Source organism: Rhyacophila brunnea, unplaced genomic scaffold (assembly GCF_057557595.1).
Source record: "Rhyacophila brunnea isolate RB1 unplaced genomic scaffold, BYU_Rbru_1.0 scaffold_1, whole genome shotgun sequence".
In the NCBI taxonomy this organism is placed as follows: Eukaryota; Metazoa; Arthropoda; class Insecta; order Trichoptera; family Rhyacophilidae; genus Rhyacophila; species Rhyacophila brunnea.
Genome location: NW_028232751.1, coordinates 64,475,195 through 64,498,482, shown reverse-complemented (window position 1 = coordinate 64,498,482; position 23,288 = coordinate 64,475,195). Strand labels below are relative to the sequence as shown.

The 23,288-nt window shown below is 34.3% G+C and overlaps 1 long non-coding RNA gene across 1 annotated transcript; it reads right to left on the bottom strand.

The window, feature by feature from the left end:
• Positions 1-4,270: 4,270 nt before the first annotated feature.
• Positions 4,271-5,934, bottom strand: LOC147080100 (uncharacterized). Its single transcript, XR_015070776.1, has 3 exons — positions 5,851-5,934; positions 4,593-4,965; positions 4,271-4,422 (listed from the first exon to the last, which is right to left on the bottom strand). It is a non-coding gene; the product is annotated as an uncharacterized LOC147080100 (long non-coding RNA).
• Between the last annotated feature and the right edge of the window lie 17,354 nt (positions 5,935-23,288).

Here is a 23,288-nt window from a genome sequence, read left to right as displayed (position 1 = left end):
GTCGTAGTTTGTAAAACGATGTTCATAAATACATTTTCAGTATCGTCGCGTTGGATTCAAACAGTGGTTGAGAAAATTCAAATTGGAAATTTAAGAGATTTCAGAGGAAGTCATTCAAATCGTCCATACCGGATATGTGAAAACCTAAAACGTAGTGTAAAGCTTCACATTGAATCTTTCCCAGCAGTCGAATCGCATTACATTCGAAAAGATTCAAAGAAAACATATTTTGAAGAGACTTTGAATATATTATCAAAAATGTTTGTTCTGTACAAAGAATGGTTCTTATTACAGCAGTTCAATTGCAGCACTGCATCTTTACGGCAATATAGAGATATCTTTGCAAATGACTATAATATTTCATTTTTTCGCCCCAAAAAGGATCAATGTGAATTGTGTAGTATATACAAATTGGCTGATTCTGATGGAAAGCTTAAATTACAATCTAAATTTGATCAACACCAAGCAAATAAAGCAAAATCCAGGATACTTAAATCTTCCGACATTAAGCGATCTCTAGAAAATCCAGATGAAAATCCAGAAACCGCATGCTTAGATTTGGAAAAAGTGCTATCGGTGCCACAATCAGAAGTCAGTGTCTTTCACTATAAACAAAAACTACCGGTATTCAATTCTACAGTTTTTAAAAAAATTGGCTATTGCTATGTCTGGCACTGCCAAGTGGCTAAAAGAAGTTCAGTGGAGATTGGAAGTTGTCTATGGATATTTTTACAACATCAAGCAAAACAAGGAATAAAAGACGTAATATTATATTCAGATAATTAATTGTATAGGGCAGAACAAAAATCGTTTTTTTGTTTTCTCTTTTCATGTATGCGTCTGAAAACTACAGATAAATATTACTCATAGATTCCTTGAAAAAGGGCATACACAAAATGAAGGCGATATCATGCATTCTGTGATTGAACGGGCAAAAGAAAATTGCACAGTGTATACTCCGGATCAAATGTATGGTATCATACTTAATGCAAAAAAAAAGAATCCATATGTCGTAAAAATAATGCAGCAAACTGATTTTTTCGACATGAAAAGACTGGTCGTGAAAAAAAATTGGTCATTCGATGAAACAAAAAAAAACGTCAGTTGGATTAGGATAAAAGAAGTGGCATTAAAGGCAGCCATTAAAGGTAAACTGTTTTTCAAATATGAATGGGAAGAAGATCATAGAGTCTTATGCACTAAATCAGTCCAAAAAATGATACCACTGGGGACATTAGAGCGAGAGGTTTAAAAGAATATTATTTTATGTAATAAAAATACTTTATGCAGTCATCAAATGTTTAAAATAAATATAAAGGATAATAAAGCTTCAATCGAGCATGTCCCCCCTTAAGATTACGATTGTTCTTTCCATATTTTTAATGTAAATTGTGTTATTATGTATAAAAATAAACATTTTTTCTCTCTCGTAGTTACTTGCGTTATATTCTAATTTCTTACATAACTTTTTTTATCCTTCCATAATTACTATTTTCCTGAATAATTTATAATACTAATTGTACATATTAACAATATTTATATAAATAACTAAAATAATTTACATTTTTTTTTGATTTTTTAAAAATTGTCATACTTAGATAGATACTTTTCTGTAATCAAAACTTCGTACAAAAAAACTGTATGTCAATATGTCTCCTTACTCTTTGTCATTATTTTGTATTCACGCTGTCCTATTTCGATCTAAATAATGCGCTATAATGGTTGTTCCGTACAAGAGCACGATAACTATGGTTGTGTTTAATAAAATCGTATAGAGTAAGAAAAACGCGACGTAAAAAACCGTTCTATATCAGAATATAAGTCTGCTGTGCGGAGTCAGTGATCTATTAATTTTGTCCGCGCAAAAGCATGTTGAACCGAGTCAAAACATCAAGCGCGTAATATTATTCCAAATTGTTGTTTTTATTTAATGAAACGCAATTTTTTATAGTACTTATTCCACTTTTAATTAATATGTTAGGACCGGTTTCGTCCGCCTCAGTGGGACATTTTTAACTCAATTATAAAAATAACAATACAATGCAGTTCCACCATGAATTGACAGTTAACAAAATAAAAGAAATTATTCCAAATAAAAACGATTTTTGGACATTATCTTAGCTGTTAATCAATTAATCACCATTAAATTTAAATGAAATTATAGAGCAAGAAATTATCTATCAGATTCACTAAGACAATACTGTAAAAAAACTTACTCATTTTATGCAATGAATTTAAAACTGTCGAAATTTTAGTTTTTTCGCTCTCCTGAACATTTGTGATTTCTGACTTATATCGGTTTTTCTGGGGCCCGTCGACTTGTACACGTTGTCTAAAGCCGCGTTGACATGGTCCAAGTACGATCCAAGTAGACTTGGATAGGAATAATTAGTATGAAGATGTCTCATCCAAGTGACAGCTTCATACTATTTATTCCTATCCAAGTTAACTTGGATGAGTAGGACGCGGTCCAAGTGGCTTGGATAGGAATAATTAGTATGAAGATGTCTCATACGAGTGCACTTGCATAGGAATAAATAGTATGAAGCGTCACTTGGATGGCACTCGGTCCAAGTGTACTTGGATCGTACTTGGACCATGTCAACGCGGCTTAAGAGGAATACTAATGCCGGCGCTCCATTGGCACGCAAGTCAGACGATTTACAGTCTTCGGACTTTTTTTTCGCGTGGAGCACCCCAGGTCTGCGGACTTTTTAATCCGCAGACCAGGCTCGTTGGATTTCAAACATGTTTGATATTTTACTCGCCGAGCCGCTGAAATTCGTACGTTCACCACGCTTTACCGTCACATTATTTATATCTATGCCGACGGACGACAGCGCCATCATTATTTTACTGTCATTCAAAGTGTTCGGACATCTCACATCGATAACAACAATGGTAGATCTACGAGTGCATTCGAAAAGTTTCTTGGAAGATTTTATTAGTTGTTTTAAAGACAACCCATCGTTGTGGAAGACGACCAGCCCACTATACAAGAATCGTGATGCCAAGTCCTTGGCGTATGCGGAACTTTTGGAGATTTTAATCAAGGTGGAGCCGCAGGCAAGGGTCGACGATGTTAAAAAGAAAATACAGACATTGAGGTCGGGTTACAGAAAGGAGAGAAATAAAGTAAGGACATCATATCGAAGCGGAGCCGGCACAGACGCAGTTTATCTACCCAAACTGTGGTACTATAAAAATTTGGAGTTCTTGAACGACCAAATGGAAGGTACGTAGGAATGCTTTAAAGCTATTTATTATTATACACGTGCAGATTATGAAATTGTCGTACCTAGCTCTGAAAGTGACATCGCATTAGATTAGCTACTATTAAGCAATTAAAACATACAGCTATGAATCATTTCTAGTCACAATAAAATTTCTTATTCTTTGCCGAGGTAGGTAATAAATAATAATAATATATAGGTACGAGGGAATGCTTTAAAGCTATTTATTATACACGTGCAGACTATGACATTGTCGTATCTCTGAAAGTGACATCGCATTAGATTAGCTACTATTAAGCAATTAAAACATACAGCTATGAATCATTTCTAGTCACAATAAAATTTCTTATTCTTTGCCGAGGTAGGTAATAAATAATAATAATATATAGGTACGAGGGAATGCTTTAAAGCTATTTATTATACACGTGCAGACTATGACATTGTCGTATCTCTGAAAGTGACATCGCATTAGATTAGCTACTATTAAGCAATTAAAACATACAGCTATGAATCATTTCTAGTCACAATATAATTATTTATTCTTTGCTGAGGTAGGTAAGAAATAATAATATATAGGTACGATCATGGCGGTGGAAGCGCGGCTTATTGAGTCGTGGTCGGGTCCCAGGTTCAAATCCTGGGTCTGACAAGTACACATTGAATTTCAATTTGTGTATGAGTCAGAGTATGGACCTAATATGTTGAGCAAGTGGCTGACATCCATTTCTCGTAAAAACAAAATCTGTCAATACAAACCTCCACTCCGTGGAGGTCCATATTATGATCGGACATGGTCGAAAGAAGAAGAAAAGAAATGATCATAAAATCAAAAATCGCTCGAGTTAGGTTCCTTCAGAGACAATCAATAAATCGTCAATCATCAATCAAAATTAATGGTACAGTTTGGTTATGAGGAATACAGCGGAAAACACATTTTGAAAATACCCGATATACTGGATTACACCAATTATACCAATATCAATATTAACCGTATGAAGAAATGGGTACTTAGGGGAGAGATAATAAAAAACAAGTTTGAGTATTATGTTGTATTTTAACAATTTACATTTTGTTTTACAGAATCGAGCTCAATATCCAGCATGGTGGACGATTTGGAAAACATGTCTCCTGATGAGAGTTACTCCAACTCGTTAAACAACGAAGATTGTATTGAGGTAAAACATTTTAACTAAATTGTTACATTGGTTTAATTTATCTATTGCTTATCATACTTTCTTGCCATGTGACAGATGCCAAAAACATTTTCTATAATTCGCCTGGCTCTGCATGTCCGATAATTATATATTCTTTTACTGTGATTTAATTGCCTTTGTGAATACGGCTTTATGAAATCGTTACGTAATGCAAAGGCTTCATCGCCAATATAAACAAATGGCAGTGCATCAGAATTAGCAGTAGGTTTTTTTGGTGCAGGTATTTTTAATCTGCCTTCGTCTAAACGTTTGAAAAAATCAGATTTTCTCAGTACGCCTCCATCAGAAATACGTCCATTTGTTCCAACATCAACATAAATAAATTCATAATTAGCATTTGCAATCGCCATCAAAACAATGCTGTGGAAATGTTTGTAATTATAAAAGTGGGAGCCGGCGCCTGCAGGTGGCACGATTGCAATGTGTTTCCCATCAACTGCGCCCAGGCAATTTGGAAATTGCCATTTACTATTAAATTCTTCTGCAATCGTCTCCATTTCTTCGTGCGTATCAGGGAACTGCAACAAAAAATAATCAACATTTTATTTACAGATAGAATATTCGCCTTCAACATCCACGTTGTCGACTACTCCAAGGTCGAATCTCAATAGAGCACCAGAACCCCCATCGTTCAAACGAAAAAAATCGAATGATAGCGCCAACAAAGTGTTAGAATTAATCACCGACAAACTAAGCAAGACTGAAGATGAATTTAATGTTTTTGGCAAAATGATGGCCATGAAACTACGATCGATGTCACAGGGACAAAGATTGCTGGCCGAGAAGCTGATGCATGAAGTTGCCTTTATGGGACAAAGTGACAAAATAATGCCAGCAACTACTGTTCATACTCAACCAGTTTATCGTATATTAAGCAAAAATGTACAAAAGCCGGTATAATAAATTAATGTTTTTTGTATGAATAAATATCTTGTAAAAATATTTGTTTTTTTGTTTGTTTTTATGCCTATAAACCTTAGCTTAAGCGATACAACAAATGGTAAGTATTTGAGTTATGTTAGCATACCTATATTATTATGTGGCCTCATTTAGAAATCAAATTCCATGCTTGCTTTTCGAAGAATATGACTAGTATTACAATACATTCACCAGGAATAATTAAGTAGCTTGCTTACAGCCTATATGGAGAGTCCTGGCTAGGTACAGAATTCTAACGGTCTATTGAATATTTAGCATGTCAACGATGGCCTTATTTGTGACTATATATATACCTATCTCAAATGCATCTTGTCTGTCATTCTTATTCTGTTGCCGTCTATGAGTTATATAGGTAAAACAATCCACTAAACGTTCACTTTATAAGACCAACCGACGTCTACTTGTTAATTATATATTTGTAAATTTGCCCAACTTTATTAGATGACGTATAATATAATACACACCTTGAAATATTCTCCTTTCAAAACGTCAATGATGACTTGGCAAGTTTCGGGAATTATCTTGCCCAGAGTTTGTCTTCCAATCGCAGTTCTATAATGCAAGTCAGTGAATGTTCCGCCGGCAGCCAAAAATCGCAGGGTTGCACATAATCTATCATGAGGAGAAATAGCTTCCCTCATCATAGTATTTTTTTTTTTAATAAATGGGGAGACCAAATTATACAGTTCTGTGTATACATCCTCCGACATTCGCAAATAATTGCGGAAATCGCTCGGTTGCAAACGCAATTCTCGTATTAAATTTGTGTGGGATAATGTCGTTCGTTTCCTTATCCAATGTTTCACCCAGTATTTGTGTACCCTTTGCTTCGTTATTACATTATCTGCCACCCAATAACCCAAAAAACATAAAACGTCGGTATCATTTAACGCCATCACGATTTAACTGTCAGATATACGTATATTATCTATGCTGTCAAAGTCGACTGTTTTACTCGTCAAATTAATTATATACTCGTTTCGTTGAACGTCTGTTGGCCAGTAGCAGAACGTAGAAAAATCTGAAGACTTATTGTCGTCGGACTTTTGGCTCGCCAATGGAGCGCTGGCATAATATACAACATTTAACATTTCTACTACGATGTCAAATTAGTAATAACATATTCATGACAAAATATTGCTTTGCTCTATTGTTACAGTTCTCTGGGCCTTGTGAGGATGTTGATCTTTTGGATAATCCAGTGAACGTTGAAACCCATGGTTCCCTTGTTGAGGTTGGTATTAACATTCTATTATTTACTATATTTTTGTCGTACACGTTGTCTAAGAGGAATACCTACTAATATACAGCATTTAACATTTCTACTAAGATGTCGTTATTAACATTTTATTATTGTCGTACAGTCATACACGTTGTCTAAGAGGAATACTAATAATACAACATTTAACATTTCTACTAAAATGTCGTTTTTAACATATTCATGACATTTTGCTTTGCTCTATTGTTTCAGGTCTGTGGAACTTGTGTGGACGCCGAGGGATTGGATAATCCATTTACACCTATTATCTCAGAAGAAGAGTATAGTGACAATAGTATCTATGGAGATGTCATAGAAAATTCTATGGACAATATTATAATACCAGAGACAGGCTGTTCATCGATTTCAACTTCACCTGACGTCTCAACTTCAAGTGAGAAGACTAGGAAACGGATTAGATGTCCAAGTCAATGGAAAACGCATTTGTCCAAAACAGCTAGGAAGAATAGGGGAAGGCATCGGAAAGGTGGAGTGAGAATTGATGATGAAATTAAGGAAAACATCCGTAATCACATCAAATCATTTCCAGTAATGCCTTCCCATTATTGTAGAGCTCACAGCGAAAAAATGTATCTCGATGGAAGCCTGAACATTGCTACAATGTACAGGCTGTATCAAGAATTTTGTAAAGAGAAAAATTTGCCGATTGCAAAAAAACATTTATATGATACAATTTTTAACACCAATTTTAATATTGGATTTTTTGTCCCAAAAAAGGACCAATGTATCACTTGCAAAACTTTCAACAATTCAAGCCCGGAATAAAAAATTAGAAAAGAGGAGCAATTTTACAAGCACATAAAAGAAAAGGAGCTAAGTAGGAAGGAAAAAGAAAATGATGTTGCTTCGAGTTTTGTAAAAGTTGCTTGCTTCGATTTGCAAGCTGTGCTGGTGGTGCCTTCCGGAAACATAAGTAGCTTTTTTTATAAACGCCGGTTAAATACATATAATTTTACCATATACGATATTACAACGAAGCAAGGCCACTCTTACTTATGGCATGAGTGCTTAGGAAAAAGGGGTTCAAATGAAATAGGCAGCTGCTTGTTAGCTTTTTTACAAGTAAACCCATCCAAAAATATAGTATTATATTCGGATAATTGTGCGGGACAACAAAAAAATTAATTTGTTGCTTCCTTATTAATGCACGCATTCAATACAATAGATGGCATTGAATAAATCTGCCACAAATTTTTGGTTGTGGGTCATAACCAAAATGAAGATGATGCCATGCATGCGTTAATAGAGCGAGAGAAGAAGAGGTGTCTGAGAGGCGGACCCATATACATACCAGGACAATTAGCCCCTATTATACGATTAGCATAGAAAACTGGCAAACCATATTCGAGTAAAGAAATGGATACACCAGATTTCATCGACTGCAAATACCTACAAAATACTGTAGGCAAAAATTTTAATCAAAATACTGCAGGCGAGAAGGTGTTATGGACAGACATCTGTGTTTTAAAATGCGTAAAAAAATCTTGGTCAATTTTTTATAAGACGTCATACGCCCAAAATGATTTTAAAGAAATTGACACGAGTTATAAGGTGCGGGGTCAAGCACCCAACATAGAATTAAGAAAGGCGTTTGCGTCTCCACCTGCAATACCTGAAGAAAAGAAAAAGGACCTTGTAGATCTCTGTAGTTCCAACGCTATTCCCCAACAATATTGGGAGTTTTATAAAAACTTAAAATCAACGCGGAGCACTCCGAGTGATTAATTTTATTAAATGTTATTGATTATTTTAATTTTAATGTAAGCAATAAAGACTTATTTTTTAAATATTCCCATGTCTTATTAAATACCTATGTCAAGAGTATGGATGCTGTAAGAATAGTTAGAATTTACGATGCAGATGTGAGTGGAAGTCAAAGCCAAAGAACTCCGAGCAAGGTTAAGTCAAAAGTAGGTATATTTAGTGGGTGTGCATGAGAAGATTATGAAATTTGAGGAAACTAGGTGTGTGTCAGTAGGTACATTAATATGTCTTGGTCTATCTACTCTACCACTCCCGTGAAATAGTGTGATTGTTAGTTGATTAGAATACCTTAATCAACATTCCTGCGGTGGTTACCCAATATGTGGATATCCTGTTATCACTAACTGATGTTTTGAGATGACCTCAATAAATAACATTATGTTAACTCAATATTGCAAAGTTGTCAGTTCCATAGAGTGACATGTCTATTTATTTTCGGTATTCATACAGAGTTCTCAGCTCCATAGAGGGTTATGTCCAAGGCCTGAACAAAAACGATGCATGAGTGCGAGTGAGAAAGTGTTCGGCACCCTTACAATCTCTGCGACACGCGCTAGAGTAAGATAAAAGGTCTACATATCTGTGAGCTAGTTTCCAAAAGTATCGCTGGCAAATCGTGACGAAACGCTTCACATAGCGTCGATAACCTGCCAGCTCATGTTGCTAAAATTGCTATTTTTTGTGTTAAACATAAAGTCAGTGGTAAATATTTTTAGTTAATTAAGTAGAAAAGATGGTTTTGTGTGTTGTCTTAAAATGTGGTAGCCGTACTGATAAGCAAGAAGGTGGTATTACGTTTCATAGGTAAGTTGATACATGTTCGTGATAATTTATTTGTATATTATTATATATTTTAATATCAGTGATCTAGTGTTTCTTTAAAATAACTTAAATTATGGATATCTTTATCCAATGGTTGCATTTTGACCGCTTAAAAATACTATATAACGTAAAAAAATAGAAAATTATATTTTAATTCTGAGCGTCTAGTGCGAGCACTAGCGAAATGGTCTATGGTCTCGAACATTTGTAGACGAATGCGTTCGCTCGCCGACAAACCGAACGCAAGGCACGCGGCTTCATTTAGCAATGCAACGGGTGGCGTCTAGATGTATCTATAGTCTATGGTTATGTCCGATTATTGCTTAAAACTATTATAATCATTATGATAATTTACAAAAACAACTTGAACCCTAAAACTACATACTATTCATTACATATTTCACTAAAAAGATAATACAAATAATAAACTGTCACTTTTTTACAAGTCAGTTTAGGAGAGTCAAAATTTGATCAGCCTTTACTCAAAACTACTTATTTCTAGTTGTCCCACTATGGAACTTAGCCATCGATATAAGTACTTGAATTAGTTTAGTATTTAAACGTTGTACCTGTGTGTGCTAAAGAAGCTGATGACTATATTAAGATTTTTGCATTATCACATTTGAAACCCACCATCATTTCATAGTTTGTATGTTCATTTTTTATTAAATACCTATCAAAGCTATTCCGTTTCTGTGAGCGCATTCACTTGTTTTCGCTTTTCACCCTTTTTCAAAAATACTACAGTAAGTAAATTACTTTGCTGAAAATAAAATTTGTTGGCCTCTTTCAATTCATAAAAAAAATTGTAAGTAATTAATGTATACTTTAATAATTAACTTATTGTTACAATTAGCCGCCTCAATACATAAATATGATAAACTACCCTCGAAAGCCGCCGATAGCACCCTTTTTATAGAATACATGGACTGGGATGCATATATAGACTATTTCATCATCATCAGCCTGTATCTATCCACTGATGGATGAAGGCCTCCCCAAGCTGATTCCACTGCTCTCGGTCCTGTTGCTTGCGTTGCCACGCACGTCTGCGAAGCTGTACCATTTCATCGTTCATCGGCCTCAAGGTCTACCTTGTACCGGACGTTTTGTACCTCTTGGGTATCACTGAATGATTACATTTCGTCCCCTTATTGCAGAACTAGCCTAACTGATTTTTTGTGATTTTTTTTTTATTCGACAGAAAAATTCCTTTTTTGATTCTCTAATTGTAGTCAGAACAGGCGTATCTGAATTATCAATATAAAAAAAGTTATCAGCTTAGATCATTCCAAGCCTAAATTCAATCTTAAAAATATTTTGGAACTAAATTAGCCTAACTGACGTTAAGTTAGTTCTGCACGCAAAAGTACACCTACACGTTGGCAATATCGCCTCTTTCTATTGCAGTTAGGATTTATTTGTACTAGTTCGCTGTCAATGTCAACTGCCAACGTAATTACGCTGATGCTGTAATTACCGACAAGTCTTGCAATTATTCTATGGACTATCTAGTGGCTCCTTCCACATCTAATTCGGTTGATGATGATGAGATAGTTAACACATTTTCTACCGAAATCAGTGGCATGACTAGAGTTCAATCAACACCAAATCGATTGATCCCGCTGACTCCAAATAACGAAGGAGAAATCAGTGCCACAGTGGCCCACTTTACATTAGAACAACGAGGTAATTATGAGTTTTATTGTTCACTTTTACAACAAAAATAAACACTTTCTCGACTGAAATAAGAACTGCAATTTGCTTCTATCCCGCACATTAGCTCAATGATGTATATATTTTCAGACTCTGTAACCATCGACAAGGTTTGCAATAATTTTATGGATGATCAAGATGTTCTTTCGACATCTGATTCTTTTGATAATGATGGGAAAGTGGACCCATTTTCTACCGACAGTGGATCAGACTATGAACCACCACAGCATTCACTATCATCACACAGTGATGAAAACTCATCAAATGGTATTGGTAATATTGTAAATCGACTTTCAGCACCTGTCCTAGAGGTGATTAACTCAAGTCAAGCAGGAAAAAAAAGACTAGGAAAAGACATCGTAATGAAGCTCTGTGGCGCAGAAATGTAATAAAAAAGCAGCGAAATTCTGGAAACGAATTTATAAACTGGAAAAACAATGTAATATGTGAGCGTCAAATGAAGGAACCCTCTCCTCAAACATGCAAATTTGGTTGTTCTATAAAAATTACCCAAGAACAGAGGGTTGCAATATTTCATAAGTTTGGAATTTAGGTGATATAAATCATCATCGTGAACCGCTTCGTTGAATTTAATAAAAAAAGAGCTACAATTGATATAAGTGAAGGTAGAGAAAGAAGTCATCGTAAAATGACTGACAACTCAATTTTCTTTCAGAAGATCTTAACAAGATTAAAATATGCCAATTGTTTTTAAACTCATTGAGCATACGTTATCAAATGGTTAAGACTGCTGCAAAGAATTCATACCACCTTAATTCAAGCACGATTGCTGATGACAGCAGAGGGTCGCAGAGGATATTTGGGGTAAGCGACCACATGAAGCAAAACGTAAGGGATCACATTAACAGCTTTTCTACAGTAAGCAGCCATTATTGCTGAAAAAAGACCACGAAGCAGTACTTGGATGCAGCATTAAATATAACAAAGATGTTTGACCTATATAAAAAGGACTACGAAGAAAAAAGCTTGACAGTAGCCATTGCTTCAATGTACCTACATATAGAGGCATATTTTGTAATGAATTTAATTATTCTTTACTCCCAAGAAGGACCAGTGTGACTTTTTCTTGAAATATGAGCAGAGCAGTAATGAAGAAAAAGATATTATGAAAGCAGAATATGATACTCATCTAAAAAATTTAAAAAAATACCCGAAAGTTAAAATAAATGTCAAGGAGCAGGCAAACTTAAATAAAACATTCCTATAGCGCAACAACAAGTCTTACAAATCCCAGATCAGAAGCCGCACATTTATACTATAAACATAAACGAAAGTATGCCACATATAATCTCAGTATTTATGATCTAGGATCACAACAAGGCCATTGTTTTATGTGGCATGAATCAATTGGAATGAGAGAAGTGTGTGAAATTTGGAAGCTGTGTTTTTGATTTCATCAAACAACAGGTATCGGAAAGGATAAAAGAATTCATATTTTTTTCAGATAATCGTGCTGAAAAAAATTGTATCCATTTCATGTACTGTATGTACATGTTCTGTGCGGCCAATTTCTCTTGTAAAATAACACATATCTTTTCAGAAAAGGTCACACGCAGAATGAAGTTGATTCGATTCATAGTGTTATTAAAAGAGCTGCCAAGAAAATACCAGTATATACGCCGAGCTAGTGGTATTCAATAGCACGACAGCATGTAGGAAGAAACCCTACGCCTACATTGCTTGAAATCAACAACCAAAAATTGGGATAAGGATGAACGTGGAATCAAAATTTCTTGGCAAAAGATAAAACGAATCTCAGATATGCCAGAAAATCCACACACACTCCAAATTGAGTACAACTTTGAAGATTCGTCTGCACCAGTTAATACAGCTGAGCGTAGTCGTAGACCACTAATTTAAAAGATAACTGACTTCAAATTGATGCCAGTAAGAAGTTCGGTCATACCAATAGCTAAGCTAAAACATTGTGACCTAATGTATCTTTGCCGGCAGAAAATAATCCCTGTTGACTATCATTCCTTCTATACAGGACTGATCACCTCACCACAAGAAGTGAATAGGGATGAAACCGACAGTGATTAAATTAAAAATAATGCTTATGAGTAATAGGTTTTATTGCCTTTTTATTTATATAACTTCTTGAACTCTAACTTTCATTAATAACTACAGTATATTATAAGTACCTATGTTCGTTGAAGTGTTTGGTAGATTTTGTGAATAAAAAAACTATGTCTTGAGATTTAATTTTTATTTTGTAGTGCTATACAAATTTAGCCTAACTTCTTAATGCGCTTAAGGTACCATTTTCTATTGCCTTATGTTCGCATTCAAATACCTTAACTCAATTAAGATAGTTCTGATCTGAATTATTGTAGTACAACCATATCCTATTAGTTATGCAGAACAAGCTTAACTCAAATAAGATAGTTCTGATTTCAAATACTGTAGTGCAAAAGTAGCCTATCTGCATAAAATATGTGACGGAATATACTTTTTTGTATTTTTTTTTCACATAAACAAAGCATTTAATCAATGCATTATCATATATTTAAATCAATTTTTTTGCATTTACAGTTTTCAAATTAATGACGAAATAAAGTTTAAAAGTGCTCTCCTGTAAAATGTCTAAAAATCAGTTAGGCTAGTTCTGCAATAAGGGGACGATTTGTCCAACGATTGTCTATTCTTCAATCTATGTGTCCAGCCCATTTCCATTTGAGACCTTTGGCGTACTATATATTACGACTGAAGACTATTTAAAACTTGTTAATTCTGGCAACGATTCTCGTAGTGAACAATTATTTCAACATTAATAATGATCATAAATTTTTTGAGCTTCTGTAAATCAAAATCAACATGGGGAATGTTTTATGTGCATTTATTATTAAAATAAGTCGTTATTTCTATTATCAAACCGCCATTAATGTCAATAGTTGTGTATAATACCTACAATAATATACATTGTTATTATGTCTCTTTATAATATTTCATTGTAGGTAGGTACATTTATAAATACTATCATGTTAATCTGAATATAATTAATAATTGTAGGTACGTAATTGCTTTGTGATAATATTCAAAACTTTTTAATCATGTAGGTATTATATTGTATAAAGAGAAGCCAGAATAATACACTCGCACATCTATAAAGTTGGTTTCTAATACTATACTTGTCTGCCAACACACATTGCAGTGATAGTGATTTTCACTACCTATCTAGTAAATCTTATTTTAGATGATTTAATCAAGAATTTAGTCAGTAGTATGACCATTAATTGCCTTCTGATTCAACATCATGTAATAAATTCCAAATAACTGACTTCATGCAGCTTCAGTAGGTACATCTGTAATAATGTTTTCTGATAAGCAAGATATATTTAAGTATTTGATTTATTTTTGAACAGAAATTATCTTAGTATAATTTATATTGTAATAGTATGATAATTAACATCTGTAGTCATACATACTATATTTGTTTCGATTAAAATAAGACTATTATGCAATTAAATTATACATAAATTTGTATATTTAATACGCCCGCGTTGGACGCGCGTTTTAAGCGTTGGACTATAACGCCGTGGGCCCCAGGCTCGAATCTTGGGTCTTGAAAGTACACATATTGTTTTTTTAATTTGTGTATGTCAAGGTATGGACCTAATACGTTGAGCAAGTGGCTGACATCCATTTCTCGTAAAAAACAAAAATCTGTCAATACAAACCTCTACTCTGTGGAGGCCCATATGATCCTATTAGGATCGGACATGGTCGAAAGAAAGAATATTTTATAGAAAGAGTAATATTTTTGTATCTTTTATAGTTTGGTTTAGGCAGGGCCAAATCAATTAAAAAAAAATAACGAACAATATGTGTAATACAATATGTATTCCTAATCAAACGAAAAAAAATGTGCATAGTTTGCGCACAAATCAGTGTTGCCACCTTATTGTCACCAAATTATAAAAATACGCAGTTCAAGAAATAAAAAAATACCTATCTATAGTATTTCGGGGAAAAAAGTATGCATTTTATTCGCACAAACAAAAAAATAAAGAATCATTTGAGAAATTTTATTCCAAAGCCTTATTTTATTTAGGACTATCGACCAAAAATACCTACCGGAAGATTCAAGAAATTACAGACATTAATTTTAGGTCAAGGGTATTTTTTACGTCTTTCGAACCACTTTTTTTCAGCTCGTAAAATTTTCTTTTATTATGAAATTACTATTTAAATTATACAAATTATCAAAAATTTTATACTTTTAATGTCGAATTCAAATTATTTGGATTCAAATTAATTTTATCCAATATTCAAAATAAAATTAATGTAGTATTTTCGGCTTAGGTACCTAGGTATATAATACACAGTTTTTTTTGCAACAATTCTTGAAATATCTTTAGAATAGGCAGGAATTCAACAGGGATATAATAATATTGAATTTTCCATCGACAATTAGAAATTGTGGTAAAAGTCCTAATGTCTATCGTGGAAGTCATATTAAATATTAGACAAAAGAAATACGAAGCTTGGGAAAACACAAAGTATTTTGACATATTTAAAAAAAAAAGAGATTTTTTTAGTATATTTTTCCATGTATCTTTAGTTTTCTCTTGAAAAGATGAAGATTCGCTACCGGTTGTTCTTATGCATCAATGACATTGAGCTACTTCAAAGCGGGCAAGTCAGCTAGTGCGATTATGAATATGACACACAAAACTTCGACTCACTCAGAAGCCAAGAAGCTGGCGAGTTGAAACCGTCATTTTCGGTACTATTTTGACAGGTACTACTGTTTAGGTGGCTACTATTGCTTACTGCGCAGACGCAGTAGGCGCACACGCCATCGTACACGCTTTCTACACAATACAGCGTGTAAAGTTGAATGGCTTTCAAGTTTTCTCGGTAGATTGTTTACAATATGCTTGTTAGCTTGTTCGATGATGACACTGAGCAAGTTTACAACCAGATTGTAAATTCGCTAACAAGCAGCTTGTAAAGTCGATGCCATCGAAGCTTTACTCAGAATACAGTTTGATAGTTAGTATTTTATTATTAAGTACCAATCGAATTATCGCCTATCTTTTTTACCTCCTGTGGAATGCTGTGTTCACTGAAATTCACCTTGCTAGGTAAATACTGAAATCAGTAACACGTGTGTTTATTTAAGATTTTTGTTAAAATAATTCACCTGTGATTTAAAATTTTTTCATACAACTGAGAATGATTATTGGTTTTGCTATTGTTTCGAATGTTTTTCATTGTCAGCAGTTTTGACTCATGTTTATTTTGATTTTCAGAAGCCACTCATCATGAAACAGGAAAGGGAAACCGATTCAAATGGCATTCAACATAATGGATCATCTGTAGAAATATCCCAAGAAACCGCCGAGAAAATAGGATTGCTACAAATTCAGCATACACAACCTGACATGGGTAAGATTTAATCTTTTCTGCCGTATGTTGAAATCGAGATCCACGAACATGATATTAAAACAGAAATTTCCCTTCCAACAAATAAAAAAAAGAATTTCGTATGCGGCGTGTGCTATGCACTTTTCGCATCTGAAAAAATTCTAATAAACCACAAGATTGTGGTGTATGTTATCGATAAATATAAATGTAAAATCAAGAAATCCGTTTTCAATTATAGCAGCTATAAAAAAACTAAAGTATGTCGTGCAGAACTCTTAAAGACTCATAAAATAGTAAATATTGATGGAAAGCCTTTCAATTGCGATTCTTGTGAATACAAAACTGCCAAATCCAGTAACTTAAAGATACATAAAATGGTTCATTCTGGCGAAAAACCTTTCAAATGTAATTCATGTGAGTACAAATGTACTACATTCGGCAACTTAGACACATAAAATGGTTCACTCTGGCGAAAAACTTTTAAAATGCGATTCATGTGAGTACGAATGTGCCATTAATTAGTTTACAGTGGCGAAAAGTCTTTCAAGTGCGATTCATGTAATTACATATGTAATCAGTCCGCTAGCCTTAAAAAACATAAAATAGTTCATACTAGCGAAAATCCTTTCAAATGTGATTCATGTGAGTACAGATATGCCACATTCAGTCACTTAAAAATGCATAAATTAACTCATAGTGGTGAAAAGCCTTTCAAATGCGATTCTTGTGAGTATAAATGTGCCTATTCCAGCAACTTAACGAAACATAAGTTGGTTCATAATCATAAAAAGCGTTTTAGATGCGATTCTTGTGATTACAGATGTAATCAGTCTGGCAGATTAAAGATACATAAAACGGTTCATACTGGCGAAAAACTTTTCAAATGCAATTCATGTGAGTACAAATCTGCCACATTTAATAATTTACAAAACACATAGAATAGTTCATCGTGGTGAAAGGCCTTTCAAATGTGATTCTTTGGTTATAAATCTGCCAAATCCGGTAACTTAAAGACACATAAAATGGTTTATATTGTCGAAAAGCCCTTTAAATGCGATTTATGAGAAGACAAAAGTGCCAAATTAGGTAACTTAAATACACATAAAATGATTCATAGTGGCGAAAAGCCGTTCAAATGTGACTTTAAAGATTGCAGGTGTATTCATTCTTCTAGCTTAAAAAAATCATAAATTAATTCGTAATGGCGAAAAGCCTTTTAAATTTAATTAATTGAAAAATATGTAATCATTCTTTTAGGGTAAAGAATCATAAAATGGTTCATAGTGGCGAAAAGTTTTTCAAATGCGATTATTACAGATATTATAGTTCTATTAGCTTAAAGAATCATAAAATAGTTCACTGTGGCGAAAAACCTTTCAAAACCATTAATGTGAGTACAAATACAGTTGCTTTAACTCAAAGTTTACATAAAATGGTCCATAATGATGAAAAACCTTTTAACCGCGACTATATAATTGACATCAAGTCAAGTAATATTATATAAAATAGGTTTTAGCGATTTGATTTTAAATGCATAGTATGGAGAACTTCAGAATCATAAAAAGGTTCATACAGTAGGTTTCAATCTCATAAAATGATGTACAAAAATATTTAAAAAAAATCTGAATACTTCATTAAAGGCTTATTCTATTCATTGTTGGCGGAGTAAAGGGATTTGTTTTTTGTTTTAGCTTTTTATTTGATTGATTTAACACAAGTTATGCGCTAAAGGGCAATTTCAATTAATGTAGAATATCAAGTAACTTGAATAATATTAAAATTATCGACTGATGGTACATGATGAAATTTGCATTTAAATTCCAATGAATTTAAGTTTTACTATTCCATTTGAGTCGTTTTTTGTGTCCCGGGTTTCGCCTTTCGACATCTTCAGACCCTAAGGAATAGTACAAAACTTATAACCATTAGAATCTAACCTGAATAAACTTAGAATAAGCCATAGCGTGTAGCTTTTAAAGTGCATCATATGGCAATGAAAATGCAGCCTCTATAGTAGATTGAAAAGACATCAGCCAATCATGTATTGTGTATATTTTAAATATTCGTATTGAACGTTAATATGAGACTGAGTGTAACTGACTTTTATTCTCTTGATTAAAATCAGCTGTATTCTCCTTGGTTGTTGTACATTTTTATAGTAGTCAAACCACTTGCTTTTATATCAACAAGCGGCTCAATTTACCGAGAGCTTACCGCAGAGAAACGTCAGATTTTTCTTTCAATACTTGAAAGCAGTGGCGCACCTAGGATTTAATATTGGGGGGGGGGAAAGGAGGAGAATGTATCTACACCATGGTCCCCACATCCTGAAACGGGCCCTCAGGCTAGGATATTTGGCGGACCCCCTACCTACCGCTAAGATTAAAGGCAGTGTGAAACACTACATTAACGTTTTTCAAATTGTGTTTTACTTCAAATTAAGGGTACTTATACCTACAATGAATTATTGGCGATTTTGAATACATCCACTTTAATAATGGAGCTGTCGAGTATCGATACATAATAATCAAAAAATATATTGCACAATTATATAAGTAATTGAAAATGTTCATGGTCATGAAGTATAATAGCGCCGCAGGCGACTTTTTTTACTATTAAAGCTAATTTATTATGTGTGTTTATCTCACTTATCTCGTCAACCCGACACGCCGGGCCCCCCACAGCCCGGGCCCCCAGGCTAGAGCCCTGTCAGCCCTCCCCAGCCATGACCTACACCACTCCGGAATTCGGGTGGACACCGAGAATTTTTTGATAGTTCCATTAGGGATTGGGTTTTTAAAAAACCTGACATTAGTGTTTCGAAATTTTTGTGTTAGAAATTAAAATCTAAAAAATTGTTCTTAAAAGGGTGCTGGAGAATTACAAATCATTTTTTGCCAGTGTTTTTATTTGTCTAAGCCCAAAGGTTTATTGGCTTTCAATTTCAATGGTTAAAATAATTCTGATAATTTTCATGTTTGGGGGGTGTCAGGCCTCCTTGACCCCCCCCCCTGGGTGCGCCACAGTAACCACATCACTTCAGTGTGAAAAAGCAAACATTCGTACTTAGCTAACATATAAATGCAAAGTTTTTTTTAAAAATGCCTGTTTTTAGATCTGGATTTGATGAAATTTACCATATTGGTCTAGTACAGGTTTTAACACTGTGGTAATGTTTTCGAAACTATAGATTCCCTGTGTAAATAAAACAGTGGGTAGATATAATGTTAGGGTTTCTTGTCTTTGCGAGAGTAACAAATCCTTTAAATGAGCCTAACATTGACGGAGCACCATCCATACAAATTCCTCCATGATATTTTAGATTGTTCTTAATATGAAGAAATATAATCAAAAACACCTTGTCATGTCGTACACTCGGTGAGTTCTTTGCAGCATAGATATTGATCCACTATTTTGTTTTCATTTATGAAACGAAAACCTGTGAGGCCAACGGTAGACGCGTGCGATCGATTCGGCAACATCGAAATCACATTAGATCTTTGATAGGCTTTTATAATTTCACGAAGGACTTTTTCAGTTTTCGCTATTTCGCGGATTTTTCTGCTTTTATCATTATTTTCGCGGTGCACTTGCAACAAGCCAGCGGTGCACCGGTTAAGAACCATTGGTCTAGAGCCACAATATTTATGCTGAATTCCACCGATAATTTTTTTTTTTTTTTTATTTACACCACCACCGACTGTGGTGGGCATGGCCCCCACATCATGAATGTTTGGCGGGGCCCCTTACCTATCACCAGGGTTAAGGGGAATGTGCTGTTCTATAGTAGTGTTCCCAAATGGTATTCCGTGGATTTATCTATATATTGTTAAATAATTCCCTTGAATTCTTGATTTGTCGGACCTCATATCATATTATCGATCGTTATCATACTATGAACCACTGGTCGCGACCCCCTCTTGTGGTAACCAAGTAGCATTCGACCCTTCGATATTAGATAAATAACCATTTTTATTTTTCTAGAAACACTAAAAATAATGGTAATATAAAATGATACACGTGAATTATTATCATGTAGTTACGTATATCATAATTTTATCATACTTCATATTTTTTATGTTAATTTTGATGAAGTAGTATAGCGCCATTACATTACATTACACATAACAAATTTCTGGTGTGTTTTTATCTCACAATTAGACGACCCGCCACGCCGGGCCCTCTTAAGCCCGGGCCCCTAGGCTGTAGCCCTGTCAGCCCATGGTGGTGGATGTAGTCGTACTTTTCGTCGAATTTTTATCGTCGATTTTGAGTTTTTTAATAGTGAAGTTCCAAAATATTAACTGAAAATGGAAAAAAAGTATTATTGCATTTAACTTATAGGTACACAAACCTACCCAATAGAACACCTCTTAATTTCTCGTTTATCGGACTTTTGTCTATTGCACTCGGTGTACACCACTCCGGAATTTGGGTGGACACCGAGAATTTTTTGACATTTCCATTAGAGATTGAGTTTCTAAAAAAACCCGACATTAGTGTTTCGAAATTTTTGTGTTAGAAATTAAAATCTAAGAAATTTTTCTAGAGGGTGAGTTTCCGGGTGTCATTTCTGCTTGCTGCCTGCTCTGCCGCTTCAATTTGCCGGTTCATAAAATTGCGCTTGTCCAACCGCACGGATCGTTTGACTACCCTGTCTTGGGTCTGGTAGTCAGTCCGGCGGTCCTCGGTTCGGTCGGGGTCTGTCTCCTCGTCTCTCAGGGCTTTAAGCCTGGCTCGTTTTCCAATTTCAACCCACGTTTCATCAGACATCCACTTTGGCTGCTCACTCCTTCTGGTACCAAGGACGGTACGGGCCGACGACACAATCGCACTCTTTATGAGGCTCCAGTCCGCCTCAATAAGGTCGGATTCAGATTTGTGCCGCTCGTAAATATAATATAATATGTATATATTCATTTCACGTCTTTTAAGACAACAAAGTCGCACGCATTTATATGAATATACATCGCATTTTAAAGGTTTTTCACCAGAATTTGTCATTTGTTTGTTTTTAAGATGTCTAAGTTGCAAGCATCTATATGAGCATACATTGCATTTATAAGGTTTTTCACCATCCACCAAAAATGGCCGCGCGGCCTAAGCGTTCGCATAGTTCTAATCCTCGGTCTGGCAAGTACGCATATTATTCGCGAGAATCTATATGAACATACATTGCATTTATTAGATTTTTCTTTAGAATGTGTCATTGTATGTCTTTTAAAACTTTAATTCGCGAGCATCTATATGAACACAAATCGCATTTGTTAGTGAGTACACCAGTATTGCCATTCCACATGTTTTAAGACTACTAGGTTTTTTAAATGACATATTTGATTACATTTCAAATCACAATCATCACACGCAACTTGTTTTTCTCTTGAATGTGTAAATTTATGAGTTCTTAAACAACGTATTCGATACGATGCTGCCAAAAGTTGGTAAGTCGATAGTTTAGGTATTTTGAGTTTACCATGGATAGGATGTCAATACTTATATACGTTTGCCAGATAAAAATATCAAGATCATCCGATTTTTTAAACATAGTTTCTTTAGCAGCTATTCATTATGTTAAAAATACATAACTCTTGATCTTTCAATTTCCCAACATCAAAAGACAGTAAAGATGTTTACAGTTTTAATCTAGATAAAAATCTAACCAATGAAACGCAGTGGTAAAATCTTTGTAATACTAACCTAACCTAACCTAACAGTTTTATTATTTTTCAATAGTTGAGCTAAAATATAGGACAACCGAAATAATTTTGTAAATATTATGGTAAAATGGCATAGAAATTACATTATTTTCAACAGAAGGTATAATATGGAAGAATTATCAGAAACATATTCAAATAACATAAACTTATTCAATGAAAGAACTTATGAACTTATACATTCAGGAGCACAGCCGTTTGCGTGTGATGAATGTGATTTCCAATATAATCAAATATGTTATTTAAAAATACCTAGTAAGCTTAAACATATGGAATGGCAATACTGCTGAAAAACCTTATAAATGCGATTAATTTTCATATAGATGCTCGCAAATTAGTTGTCTTCTCCTCTCTTCTTGGTTGTATACTCATGGCTGAGGATCTTGGCTACTTTTAAATTTTGTCATCCTTTGAGCGACCAAGACTTTCAAGCCATCTCGACCTTCCGCTTCTCGCAAAGCAGAATGAATGGTGCCAGCAATACTCGTAAAAAACATGAAATAACACATTGTGACGAATAACCTAAATGTGATATGTGTACATATAGATGCTCGCTAGTTTAAAAATACATTACATGACAAAAAATTGTGTTCAAAAACCTTATAAATACAATATATGTTCATAAAGATGCTCGCAACCTAGAAACCTTAAAATCTATAAAATAAAACATGACGGGCACACCCTCATAAATGCGATTTGTGTTTATATAGATGCTCGCGAATTATTTTTTTAAAAGACGTACGATGACACATTCTGATGAAAAATGTAATAAATTCAATGTATGTTCATATAGATTCTCGCGACGTGGTAGTCTTTAAATACCTACATATTATGACACATTTTGTTTTCAAACATGTCCATTACTTATAAGATCTTATAATCCCAGATCCCATATGGGATCATTTTTGAGGGTGTGCCCCGTCCCGTTATGTTTTATTTTATAGATTTTAAGGTTTCTTGGTTGCGAGCATCTTTATGACCATATATTGCATTTATAAGGTTTTTTAACACTATTTTTTGTCATCTTATGTATTTTTAAACTAGCGAGCATATATATGTACACCGATCACATTTAGGTTTTTCGTCACAATGTGTTATTTCATGTTTTTTACGAGTACTGCTGGCACCATTCATTCTGATTTGCGAGAATGGGAAGGTCGAGAAGGTTGAAAGTCTTGGTCGCTCAAAGGATGACAAAATTTAAAAGTAGCCA